Here is a 12,997-nt window from a genome sequence, read left to right on the forward strand (position 1 = left end):
GAAGTACTGCTTTATTTGCCTCAAATGCAGTGGCTGAAGGCAGGGGTTGTCCCCATAAGACGCATTTTGAGCAAGCCCAGCCCTTTTCCTTTGAGGACATTTGGAAAATCCTACACAAATAGGCCCAGGATGCAGAGGCCTACCAAGAAATCGCCAGAGTTCCCTGCAGGCTAGTCCACCCATGGATGAACGCACACATCAATAACTGCGTCATGAGTATGGAACGCAGAGCATTGTTAAAACTAACTCAGAACTAGAGGTGGTTTCATTTAAACTGTGTTCATCTATAAAATCTTTCACCAGCCCCGACATATCGATGTAGAGTTTAGTTATATTGACCAAACAGTGCCTCTTGAACCGCAACCATGAAAAGAATCCAAGCGTTCTCGGATTTACTTTTGATTTTGTATTGTGTGTCTAATGAGGCATGGAATAAATGCAGATAGTGTGTCATTTGTCAGCATATGCCATCAAAGGCAGTTAGCTGACCCAAAGGGCAAAGAGTCGCCTTGCTCTATACTGATGAAGTCTTTAAATTGGAATTTCATGATAACAAGTAAAGCATCCTCCTGTGCCTGTGTGTTCCATCACCCGGTGAAAGGTCCACGGCCAGCTGCACCCATTCAACTCAATTAGTCAAGGTCAGGCCCTGTGCACAGTGGACATTCACTATTTGTCAAGTGAACAATAGCTGCGGTCCCAGAGCTTCAGCCAGCCGTGGCTGATGGCCAATTGCATTCAAGCTTCCAAACACTAGACCTGTTCCCCTTTGTCCTTGAGATGGAGGCCCAGGCCCTTTGGTCAAAGCATGTGTCCCCTCTAATGTACAGAAGCACGTGGGCAGACCCTAATCAGATTTTAACGGTTCAAGGCATATGTTCCTTTACACACTGACTCATGACCTACGCACTTGAAAATGCTTCATTTTAACAATAGAAGACGGAACACAAGTAACGTTTTACCGAACTCATACTTGGGTAGAGGGCATACATTACACATTTCGACGACTTAAACAAACACACTTGAGAATTATTGCAGAATGGAGTTAAAACATTTTTTAGAGGACATATTGACTTACAAGTTCAGTCCTCTTTTTAGTCGGCCTTGTGAAGACAAATTGAAAACGTGACACACAGTTCTCTGTTAACATATTCTACATAGGCAGCTAGCAGGTGAGTTTAATTCATTAGGGTATCAGTTAAAGAACACACTATTAGTGTATTATAGTGTGTAAATGTGGTCAACAGGCTAAACAGCTATCGTTCACTAATAGGTCCTGATTCACAGAGCCGTTTGCAATGCGATTGCACCATTATAAAAACATTTCTGTGAATTAGGCCCATAGCGTGCTCGAGAAACGTGAACCATTGTCAAATGCACTGGCGTCTCTGCAATTATTACAACAGAACACCACTGTTGTTTGTTTTGTATGGTAATAATTATTATCTACGAAACCTTAGCGCTCTGCATTGCCAAACATAAAATTCATGTGTTTTACATTCAGTCATAGATCTGATATTGCTGGTGTTAAAATCTAAATAAATTGCACTATTACGACTGTGCTGCTCCCGACACTATATACCAGCATGTGGGTTTACCACCCCTACAAAGCAAACATTCCTCACTCAGGATCTTTATATCCATGCATTGCTACATGAAACTGGGTCTCATGAAGTTCAGAACAATACTGAAAAGCCACCTCTTGCACAAAGTTGATTGAACCAAATCTTGAACAACCTGTGAGCTCTTACGCACCCCTATTTTAATCTTTTTGGCTGCACGCTCTCTGGTGCAGACTTCTGGTGGTGTGGGCACCCTAGGAAACACCAAATAAATGCATACAATTGTTTGTAGAATTTAATTGTACAGTTTGTCAAATAAGTCACAGATTTGGGGAAAGTGTCCGAAATGCAAACACACCCTTGCACAACACCACCACCACAACACAACTTTTTAACTAATACTTTTCATGCCCACCACACTTCTCCAATCCTTACAAACCCACCCAGATACATTCCACCTGGGCAACCTGCTCTCTATTGCCCATTCCACATTGCTACCTTACCTTATACCGCTGGGCCTGCCTTCCAAATATGTACCTGCAGCTGCACCGTGTGCTCCTCTACTGTTCCTTCCTGCACCCTTCTGCTCTTGCCCTGCATCCACCTTTCAGGGGAGGGTCGCCATCTGAATCTTGCTCTTCGCTGTGACCTCTCTCTGTTCCCGTGCACACCATTTCATAGAGCCCTTCATACTTTCATAGATGTCATACTTTACTTTATTGATTTATATGGCGCAGCCACTTACACGGAGGCTTAAGGGCGCTAAAAGACAGGGAACAAAACAACACAATAGATAATTAAAACAGTTATTGCAAGGGCATATCTACAGCAGCAGTTCTAAAAAGATGGGCAAGACAGATTAGTTAAATAGAACATTCTTAAGTCTTTTCCTAAAGATCATGATCAAAGGTTCTTCTCTCAGACTCATAGGAAGCAGTGGTCGAAGTGGGCAGGAGCGATTGGGAGCGGTGCTCCTCTGATTTTAAAAATTAACTCTTACCGTTCCCATACTTTTATTTTAAAAGCAAACCATTCAGGAATGAGTTTCTTATAAAATAAAAGTATAGAAAGAAGTTAAACGTTGCACTTCAGTGCACTGCACTGAATGTTCCATTAAATAGCAAGCACGTTTGTTTGGGAGATATTTTGTGCGTGTGATGGAGGCCAGGGACAGGCCAGCAGGGAACATAGTTCCACTACTTCTTTTTGTACACTTAGTCCACTGATCGGAAGGCCATTCCAGGCAGCTGGAGCTGCAGCATTAAATGCTCCCTTCTTGGCCTGCACCAGTCGACAAGAAGGGACTTTCAGTTGAGAGGAATTATTAGATCTCAAATTGTGAGTATTAGATTTGAGGACCAGTTCATCTTTAAGATAGGCTGGTGCAGTAAATCTCAGGCACTTAAAAGTGATCAACATAAGACGGAAACAAATTCTATACTTGATCGGAAGCCAGTGTAGGCTTCTTCTGGCCTTAGATATGTGTTCCCTTCTCTTGTGGTCCATGATGACTCTGACCGCATTATTCTGCACAACCTGCAGTTTATTAACCTCTGTTTTAGGCGAACCAATGAGGAGACTACTGCAGTAGTCAATTCTGGATGCCATCAGTGTTATTTTTTTTCCGACTCTCTTTTGAAATGAATGGGCACAGGGGGTCAAAATCTTGATATAGTAAGAAGCAAGACGAGACCAGACTGCTAACTTGGGCTTTCATATTCAGGTGGTGGTCAAGATAAGCCCCCAATGTCTTGACCTTGTTTTTGGTTTTAATTATACAACCATCAACTTGGAGCTGAGCATATTCCACCTCCAACGTTGGATTTTGGCTTCCGTCCCTACTAACCTCAGCTCTGTCTTGCTAGTATTAAGAGAGGGGCCGTTGATGCACATCCACCTTTATATTAAACCATAAATCCTTTTGATGTTGAGCTTGTCTTCTTCAAACTTGCATGTCAGAGGGGCTAATACATTGTGTGTCGTCGGCGTAGTTGGTAAACTCTGTGTTATTGTCCCATATACATTTAATTCCTTTATGTTTCCTTGCTTTCCCCCCCAAAATTGACCTATTATTCATAGTTATGTTTTTATTGCACCAAAAAAAGGATAGAATGCCTTCACAGGTTTATTGACTTCATGAAACAACAAATCTTTTAAATATGTGTTAGTGAGACATATTGTTTTGGAAAACCCTATTTTGGAGCCATTAAAAAGATACATAACATCTTTGATGTCAAATGGCAACACTAGAGTTTTGTTGAACAACCAATCAAGCAGGGGGATTTAGAATATCATCAGGGAAAAAAACAGTCTTTGTCAAGCTTTAGTACAGAAGCCTTATGATACTTCTTAAAATTTGGAAACCCAACACCACAGTACTCATATGGGTAACTAAGCTTATCACAGGCAATCCATTTGTTTTTTATGGCCCCAAAGAAAGTTAATGAGTATGTTGTTAATAGACTTAAAAAAGAGGTTGCTGTAGGGATATGGAGCATTTGTAAAAAGAAAAAAAAGTACATAATAATAGAGCATCATCTTGATAATCTCCAATGTACCCCACCATGTTAATTATAAGCAGGAGCATCTAGTTACTGATTAATTTAGTTTTCATTGTAGATTTTGTAAATGTGTCTTGATTATTTGAGCAAGTGAAGAGGAAATTGAAATTACCCAGATATTTAATAGACATTGGGTTTCATCTAAGACCAGGGTGTGCAAAATCATCTTGTATACAGTATATATTAAGTAGGAGCATTTCAGATGTATCTTTGTTTAACTTGTATCCTGGGAAAAGAGAGAAGAGCTCAAAAGTATCTAAAAGATGGGGAAGGGTTGTCATTTGGTTTTGAAGGAAGATTAATCTGTCATCTACATATGCAGCCAGTTTGTATTCAGAACTAACACAGCTAATTCAAACAATATCCTTCTTTATATGTATTCATTCTAATAGGGTTTCAAGAGCTTAGACAAATAAAACAGGGGAGAGGGGACAGACCTGCCTTGTACCTCTGTGAAGGAAGAAACAAGAGGGAACATTGGCTATTTATAAATATGGTAGCTTGAGGATTAGATTATAAAAGTTTAACCAATTTAATATAGTCATCCCCAATACCATGCCATTTTAAGGCCTCCAAAAGAAGGTCCCACTCAACACGATCAAATGCTTTTTCAGCATCAAGTGAAAATGTCATATAAGAGTTTGCTGAATTACTTTTCTTAATTATACAATGGATAAGATTCATAAAAAAGTCTAGTGTTAGCTGAGATAGATCTTCCTGTAACAAAGCCTACTTGATGTAATTTAACTAATTTACACATGAAAAATTCTATTCTATTATCTACAATGTTTGCAAAGATTTTGCAATCTGAATTAATCAGATAAATTGGTCTATAATATTTGGGTAGTTCATTATCCTTCTTTTGCTTGGGAAAAAGGACAAAGAGAGCTTTGGTAAAGGAACCCATGATTTACCAACCTTGCAGAACAATGTTTATAATGGTTCCAGTTTTGAAGAAAGAGTAGATGAAAAATGCGAAAAGAAATCCATTGAAATACCGTCATGTTCAGGAGCTTTACCTTTCGTAAGGTTGTGAGTAGCCTTGAAAATTGTATTACATGTGGATATGTTTATTAAGGTAATTTCAATCAATATATGTTGGGTGATTTTTTTTTAAACGATCCAAAAAGTATTTGAAGTCAATGTTACAATGTAGTGCTCTGAGGAGTATAGTTTTTCATAAAAGTTGCTAATAACATTCAAAATGTCTGTATCAGAGGTCATAACTTTGCCTTGTTCCTTTTTCATCACAGAAATTCTAGTTCTTTCTTTTTTGACTTAGAGATCAAGGCCAAAGCTTTGCCTTCTTTATTATAAGATTGATACATTTTGGATTTAAACTTTTGTAATACACCAGAGGCTAATCCGTTTTCTTTTTTTTATATATAGAAAAGAGAAGTGCAAGGATTTGTCAAGAGGGTGTCATTAGCTGCAGAGTTATATCGTTTCTCTAAATTCCACAATTGCCTATGAAGAGTATCTAGATTATTTTCAGCCTTCTTCTTTCTTTTAGTTATAAAAGAGATTATGCGACAGATTCATGGATTATTTGCACCATTCTGCCTGCAAATCCCCAATTGTTAAACAAGGATTTGCCGGCAGAATGGCACACAAATCCCATTTTTTGTCCAGTGCAAATAATCCATGAATCAGGGCCTATATATATATAGAGCCATTTTGTAGGTGTCCCAATTATTGACAGAGGAAGTACCCTCATGTTTATTGAACTGAAAAAATACGAATGATGAAAATCAAATAAAGATTTTTTCTAAATTAGCATCTTGGACTAATAAGTTATTAAATCTCCATCTATTAGTAGTGTTTACATTAAATCAAAATTCAATGTTAACTATGACGGGAGAATGATCTGAGATGACTGAGCATTTATAGCAGAATCAATGCTTGACATTGCTAAAGATTTGGCAACACAAATGTAATCAATACGGGAGAATGAATTCTGCGTGATGGAAAGGAAAGTGAAGTCATCTTTGGGATGTAAGAATCTCCATGAGACAATAACACCAGTTTCTGTTAAACAGTTTCTGCTAAACAACTTAATAATTCCAAGTGTGATTTATTATTTTTAAATTGACAGGGAGCTCTGCTATCTAAGAAAGCATCAATGATATTATTAAAGTCATCGCACAATATCAGATTAGGGAGGTTAATGTGTAATATCAAACATTTCTTTCCAGAATTTGGGATCAGGATTCGTAGGCCTATATATATGAAGAATTGAAAAAATTTGAGAGCCAATAAATAGTTTAGCTAATACCCACCTGCCCTTAGTGTCTGCATATTTATGGAGAATCTAATGGTGAATACCTTTATTAGTTAAGACTACTACACTGTTATGTTTGCCATCCACTGGACTAGCTAATACCTCACCAACCCAATACTTTCTCAGTTTTATTGACTCTTGTAATGATACATTGGTCTCCTTCACGCAAGCAATAGTTGGCTAGAATCTATTAAACCAAACAAAAACATTTTGCCTCTTAATTGAAGTATTCAGACCCTTAAGATTCCATGCCATACATCTTAAGGTCAAAGTTTAATAAAAGAGAATAATAATAGTTCCAACAATTAATACATACCTACATTATGTTATAAACCACAAAACTTCACAAATAACCAATACTATGTAATATATAACAGAACAGAGTTTGTGCTAGTATGAGTGCTAAATAAAATAGAAAAAGAAAAAAATGGAGGAAGACGAAAAAAAAAAAGGAAAAGTGATAATATTTATTAATGTGATACAGTTTAAATATAAACTTAACACATAAGAAAGAAAAAAAGAAAAAAAAATAATAATAAACTTATCAAAACTCATAAAATTAATTATCACATATTTACATTGATAAGTAACTTATCTAAAATTAATTTCAAATTTCGTAAAGTAACAATTAAGACGAGTTAATTTCATCAAATGGCTTTACATACACACATACAGAAGTGATGATTACAGTTACAATTCTAATTCTAATTATGGTACTTAAAAATCTCAATAGCGGGCAAATAGAAACAATTAGGCTTCATAAGTAGGCCACAACCTTTGTGACCAAAGGCATCTTTTATTTCCATCAGGCCAGAATAATTCTCTCATCAGGTTAGTAAGCCTAAATAGCTATGCCCAGAGTATTCGCAATCTTGAGCCATGTGTTATACATTGCTATGTGTATCTTTATGTTTAAGGAGTTAACACAACAGGACCAAAACAGAGATTCCTCTACCGATTCAAAGTCATGTACATACTTTCCATAGGATAATATATTCATTTTTGTAAGAGAAGGGCAGTCAGTCAAAAGATGTTTTGCTGTTTCACTGACAGCTATGTTTCTACACAACCGGCAATATCTTTCGGCAGTGGATAATTGTCTACAACTTCCCTTATTCGCTAGAACCGGCAAATGGTCTATTCTCAAAAGGAGAAGAAATCGCCTGAGTCTGCTGGAAGGACACAGGTTCATATATTTCTATGGGTTCTTGAATGAATACATCATGTAATGCACAAATGTCATCCGCCGCTGCCGCGGTTGGTGGCTTCTTCCGCGTTAAAGGTGGCGGAACAGGGGAAGTGTGTTCTAGTCCTCTTTCTATGGTCATCAAACACGGATCAGCCTTGTGGGCGGAACCTGCCAGGAGTTTCAAAGCCTCCATTCTCCCGGCAGACTCTGCGTTGCAACCCGGTTCGGAAGTTTCTCTTCTGGGTTATCCGCTCCCAAGGCTTGGCCCTTCGTATTCTGTTGCGCCCCTACCTCGCTTCTCTGCTCCTGCTACGTGTTCCGTGCGAAGCCCTTCTCTCTTCTTATAACTTTTCTCCCCACTTTCGGCGTTCCTCCAGTATTTCCCTCTCCGGACCTGCCTCTCCTCACCTTACATTCTCTGACTTTCTGGCTCCTATGTTCTCTGCTGGGCTTCTCGGTCCTCCAGTTCTGTCATTCCTTTTCTTCTTCCCATCTGTTCTGGGTGTCCTTCCCCGGAGATCTCCGTGCGACCACACCCGTGCCGGCAATCCTCTCAACATCCTCCTCTGCCAGTGTTGCTCCTTCTCTTCACTTCTCTCCAAGAACCTCCTTGTGCAACACGTCATCTACATCACCACCTGTCCGCTCAGCTACTGTTGGCACCTACGGAGAAAAAAGGAAGAGGTTCCAAGTGTTACTTAGGGTTTTTTCTTCCCTGTTGGGTTTTTCCCTTCCTCCGGCTTGATTACGGAAAGGGGGCCACGGAACTGCTGTTCCCTAGCGGTAACTGTGGCTTCCTTCCGTGACAAGCACATCCACCCAAGAAGTGAGAGGAATTACTTGGCCAGGTGAAACATACAGTCTACGGATAACAATTCCAGCAGCTCAGGTGAGGAGAGTTCAAAGGGTGGGGAAGAGGAGGGAACCAAAGGAGCTGAACAACCACAACAAAGTGATATTTTTTAGGTTTACTCAAGTGCTCGTAGTTTTCCAATCAGTCCCAGAGATCAACCTTTTTAGACAAAGCTATTTTCATTGAATCGTCGTTTCCCCTACATTTAGAGGACCAACATATTTCTTTATAAAAACTCTCTATCTGGTCTTTTAAGAGATACGTAGACGACTCCTTGTAAATTTCTTGATAAATAGTTGCCATTAGCGGATTCACAGGATTGTTTTCATCTTTCGATACATCTCAGCACACTTTTTCAAGAAGATAGATTTGAGAGAGACCAGTCCTAATTCAAGCCTGATGATCGACATCGGTATACACTGAGGTAGACCCAATATCCTTCTCCAAAATTTGCCCTCAACCACTTTGAGCCATTTCATATCAATTGACAGTAAAGCCCCCAGGCCATAGACAATCATGGGAGCGAATACCTGTCTGTACAGCTGGCAAACTCCCCAAATTGTATATCTGCAGTTCTTGGTGGTAAATTGGTGTATGAATGATGTTAGTTGTGCTGCTCTGACTTTTAGAGATTGTATACATGAAGAGTATTGGTCTATGGCGTCAATCTCCACTCCAAGGTATTTGTATATAGGGGTATATTTTATTTCAAGATCTTGTATAACTAATTTTGGGTGCGCACATTTTCTTCCCGAGAATACCATTAGTTCTGTTTTTTCACAGTTAAAGATTAAGGCATTAGTATCAGCGTATTCCGAAAGTGCATTAGCCAACCTTTGTAACCCACTGAAAGTATGGTCCAGGATTATCAGGTCGCCTGCATAATAAAGACAGAGCAGTGCCTAGCTCCAATTGTAGGAGGACAATTATGGACTGCAGATATAGAAATAGAGAGATCGTATGTATACAGATTGTATATAAAGGGAGCTGTCACGCAGCCATGCTTAACTCCCCTCTTTTGACTAATAAGATCAGTCATAGTACCCTGGAGTCTAATTTAAGTCTAGTAGTGGCATTATGATGTAAAAGTCTCAGGTAATAAAGAATTTCTTCAGGGAATCCCAGAGCTTCCAACTTCAACCATACTTTATCTCTTCGAACCTAGTCGAAAGTGTCTCGGAAGTCAATAAAAAGGGCATACAATGGTGGGTTACCCTTTTTCTTAGCCCTCATGCGTAGCATGTCCATTATTGTCAGATTCAAAGTAGTTGTGTAACCTTTCCTAAATCTGCTTTGAAACTGGCTTAGTATTCCAGCTTTGTTGGCCCACACCTCCAACTTCTCTAGCAATAGCGATGCAAATAATTTCCCTGTACAATCGAACATTGAAAACAATCTATATTTTCCTGAATCCATCCTGTGGCCTCTCTTAAAGATTGGAACAAGGATGGAGTTTGCCAAGAGGCTGGAATTTTGACCAGCCACCAGGATTTTATCGAACAGGATTTTTATTAAATATGCCCAAAATTCAGGATTACTCTTTAGAACAACATCTGCCAGGCAATTAGGGCGAAGATAGAATAGATCTGACCATTGTGTGTTGTGAATTAAAATATATATATATATATATATATATATATACATATATATATATATATATATATATATAGATATATGATATGATATGATATGATATGATATGGCATTTGTAACGCGCCTATACACAAGTGTTTCAAAGTAAAATCGAAAAAGCCCTGAAATTCGCTAGTTATGGTAAGCTGAGCAACCATAACTCTCACCACCACCGTGCATTGCTAAAACTAACGCCCGGGACATCAAAGATGACATCACAAATGTCATTGATGACATCACTGATTACAGCACATGTTCATTTACTTTTCATGAAAGTCTGTACAAGGGATTCATATTATAATATTGACAAAAAAGGGTCAAGTATCATTGGAATAAATATTATGGGCTATGTAGTGCATTAAGCAATGCATTGATATAAATAGCATTCTATTGTGAAGGTCTTTATAGTACAGTACAGTAAGCTACTCATGTATAATAATAATAATAATAATAATAATAATAATAATAATAATAATAATAATAATAATAATAATAATAAGCATTGTGTGCAGCATACATGAAGGAAGTGCAATATTCATAATATTCCCATGTTGAATAGTGAAATGATAAATGCTTTCTTATTAGAGTTTTGCGTACTGTGCAACATGTAATAAGTATCTAATAAAACCCACTTACTACATAATGTCATTATTACATATAAAACCCAAAGACAGAACAATACATACAGATTTTCCAACATTTCCATTTGCATTTATTGTTGTAGTAATGTGAATATTGTAGCGTTCATGCGCCGTTCCAGGGACTGGAATAGTGGATAACGGGCCAGTAGCCCTAGTAATCAGCCCAAGCATAGCGAGAATGGATAACGAGGTCTCTGGACCATTACCCCCCATTTCAGCCCCTAAAATGGGGGATGAACGCCATTACCAGCCTAGGTTTCCAAAGCAGTAACCTGTGCTACTAAAAAATAGGATTTCTCCTCCCATATCGGGACGCGGCATCCCAGTTTAGAAATAAAATCCTTTTCCAAGATGGCCACCATGGAAAGGGAAAGCACCAGTTCCATACAGGGCCCATCGTCCCTTTCCATGGCAGCCTCCAAAAGGCAAAAAAAATCCTCTAACCATATTAACATAAGCACATTTTTCTTCACTTTCAAATCTATCCTAATTGCGAATAACTTTACGACAAAGCCAGTCCCAGGTGGACATGAAAACTTTAATACTATGTTTTGTCCCTTCTGGTCATGGCCAGTAGCCACATTGTCTGGATCATGACCTTATACCATGACACAGACATTTGTGCCACTGCCCATGACTACAGCCTACCCCTCAGGCACTAAACAAATCATGCTTCTCGATCCTTGCCAATGAGCCTTACGCAAATTTGCTGTAAATCCACCCACGTTTTATTTTTTCAAAACTGTCAAAATAATACACAAATCATTCGTCATATAAGCTGTGTACAAAATTCCAACAAACTTTGTAAAGTCTTTCGAAATTACGTCTGAAATATTCCAACCATGATCATCACCCCTCACCTCCCCAAACATTATTGCATAAGTTTCACAAGTGCAATTCTCACAAAATATTATTGCCCCGAGGCTTTGACCATGTATTTTTGTAAATACGTTGATATATCGCAAGCATATCCACATCAGCTTACCGCATTTCTCCTCTTTGAGAAACGTACGTAATCTGGCAACAGGGCGCGTCCATCTTGTGCTATTGTTAACCATTGCTGCATCGGCCTAAGGTAAACTGGCTGAACGTCACTAAATCATATGTCCCGCCCCTGACCCTCATATAACCAACCCTAGTGATAATGAACACCTTTATCGGTGACGTTACTCTTCAGCATAGCCAAATGCACCCATAACCACATACGTGATGTAACGCAGAACCCAAAAATCAACACACATTCACTAACAACATACCACGTCACAATTCAAATTATTAAACCGCTCTTTAAAAGAAAACAATAACAGTATACAATTTGTAAAGTACTTTTATTTCACAATAAACTCTCTGAGAACATCCGACTGTTCCCATATTCAATCAAATTGCAAATTTTTTTCTTCGCTTGTGATCAAAAATGTTAATTGTGAGACACACATTCTTCTTTTTCCATACACAAAGTGTTCGTTATTGATGAAGGAACTGCTTGGGTGCCACAGTGAATTCCAGGGCGTCTGCATCAACTTACGCTCAGACCACCATAAAAGATGTTATGTTACAAATAATCGCTAGTGCAGCGTACGGACACATGGGCCCTGGCGGATCGTCCCACAAAACAGTCACAGTAATCCACCCGTTCATGACTACGTGCACCTGACGAATGAAGAACCCATCAGTTGGCATCTGGAATCCATGGCAATCCACTCGGTAGCCGTAGCTAACAATTAAAACTGTTTGTGATATGGAAATGGACTGGTTTCCCTATAGCCCACAACTCAGGTTGAAAAATAAGTCGTGTAGCCCAACATACACATCTCAGTAAAATCCACTAAAAAGAATGGTGCGAATACCCCGCTTAGATGGAGGACAATAAGCCACTGAAAATAGTCTGGAATAGGGTGCGCACATTTGTGAAAAACTAAAAGGGTCAAGGGAACGGGTTCTCTAACCTTGGAGGAGAGTCCATCATTCTGTACATTTCCCCACCCCTCTAAATTAAGCATGAACCACTAAAACTTATGTGTTGGGAGGCCGGAGAGCCTCGTCTATTGCGAGGGTTTTTGCGTGTTCGGTGCGCACTGCTGTGCTGCGCCGCGCCGATGCAGTTGGCTACTGGAGCAATAGGGAGGTGCTAATGGGGGGCCCGAAGGTAGGAGATGGCAAGATATGCCAAAATAGGAAAACGAGTAACTCATGACACGCAGGGCCGATCTTTGCATCAGGCAGCCCAGGCGGCTGCCTGACGTCAGTCAGCCTCTAGGGGGCGCTGCACCAGCAGTCC

Source organism: Ambystoma mexicanum, chromosome 5p, assembly GCF_040938575.1.
Source record: "Ambystoma mexicanum isolate Mex_15411 chromosome 5p, UKY_AmexF1_1, whole genome shotgun sequence".
NCBI classification, from domain to species: Eukaryota; Metazoa; Chordata; class Amphibia; order Caudata; family Ambystomatidae; genus Ambystoma; species Ambystoma mexicanum.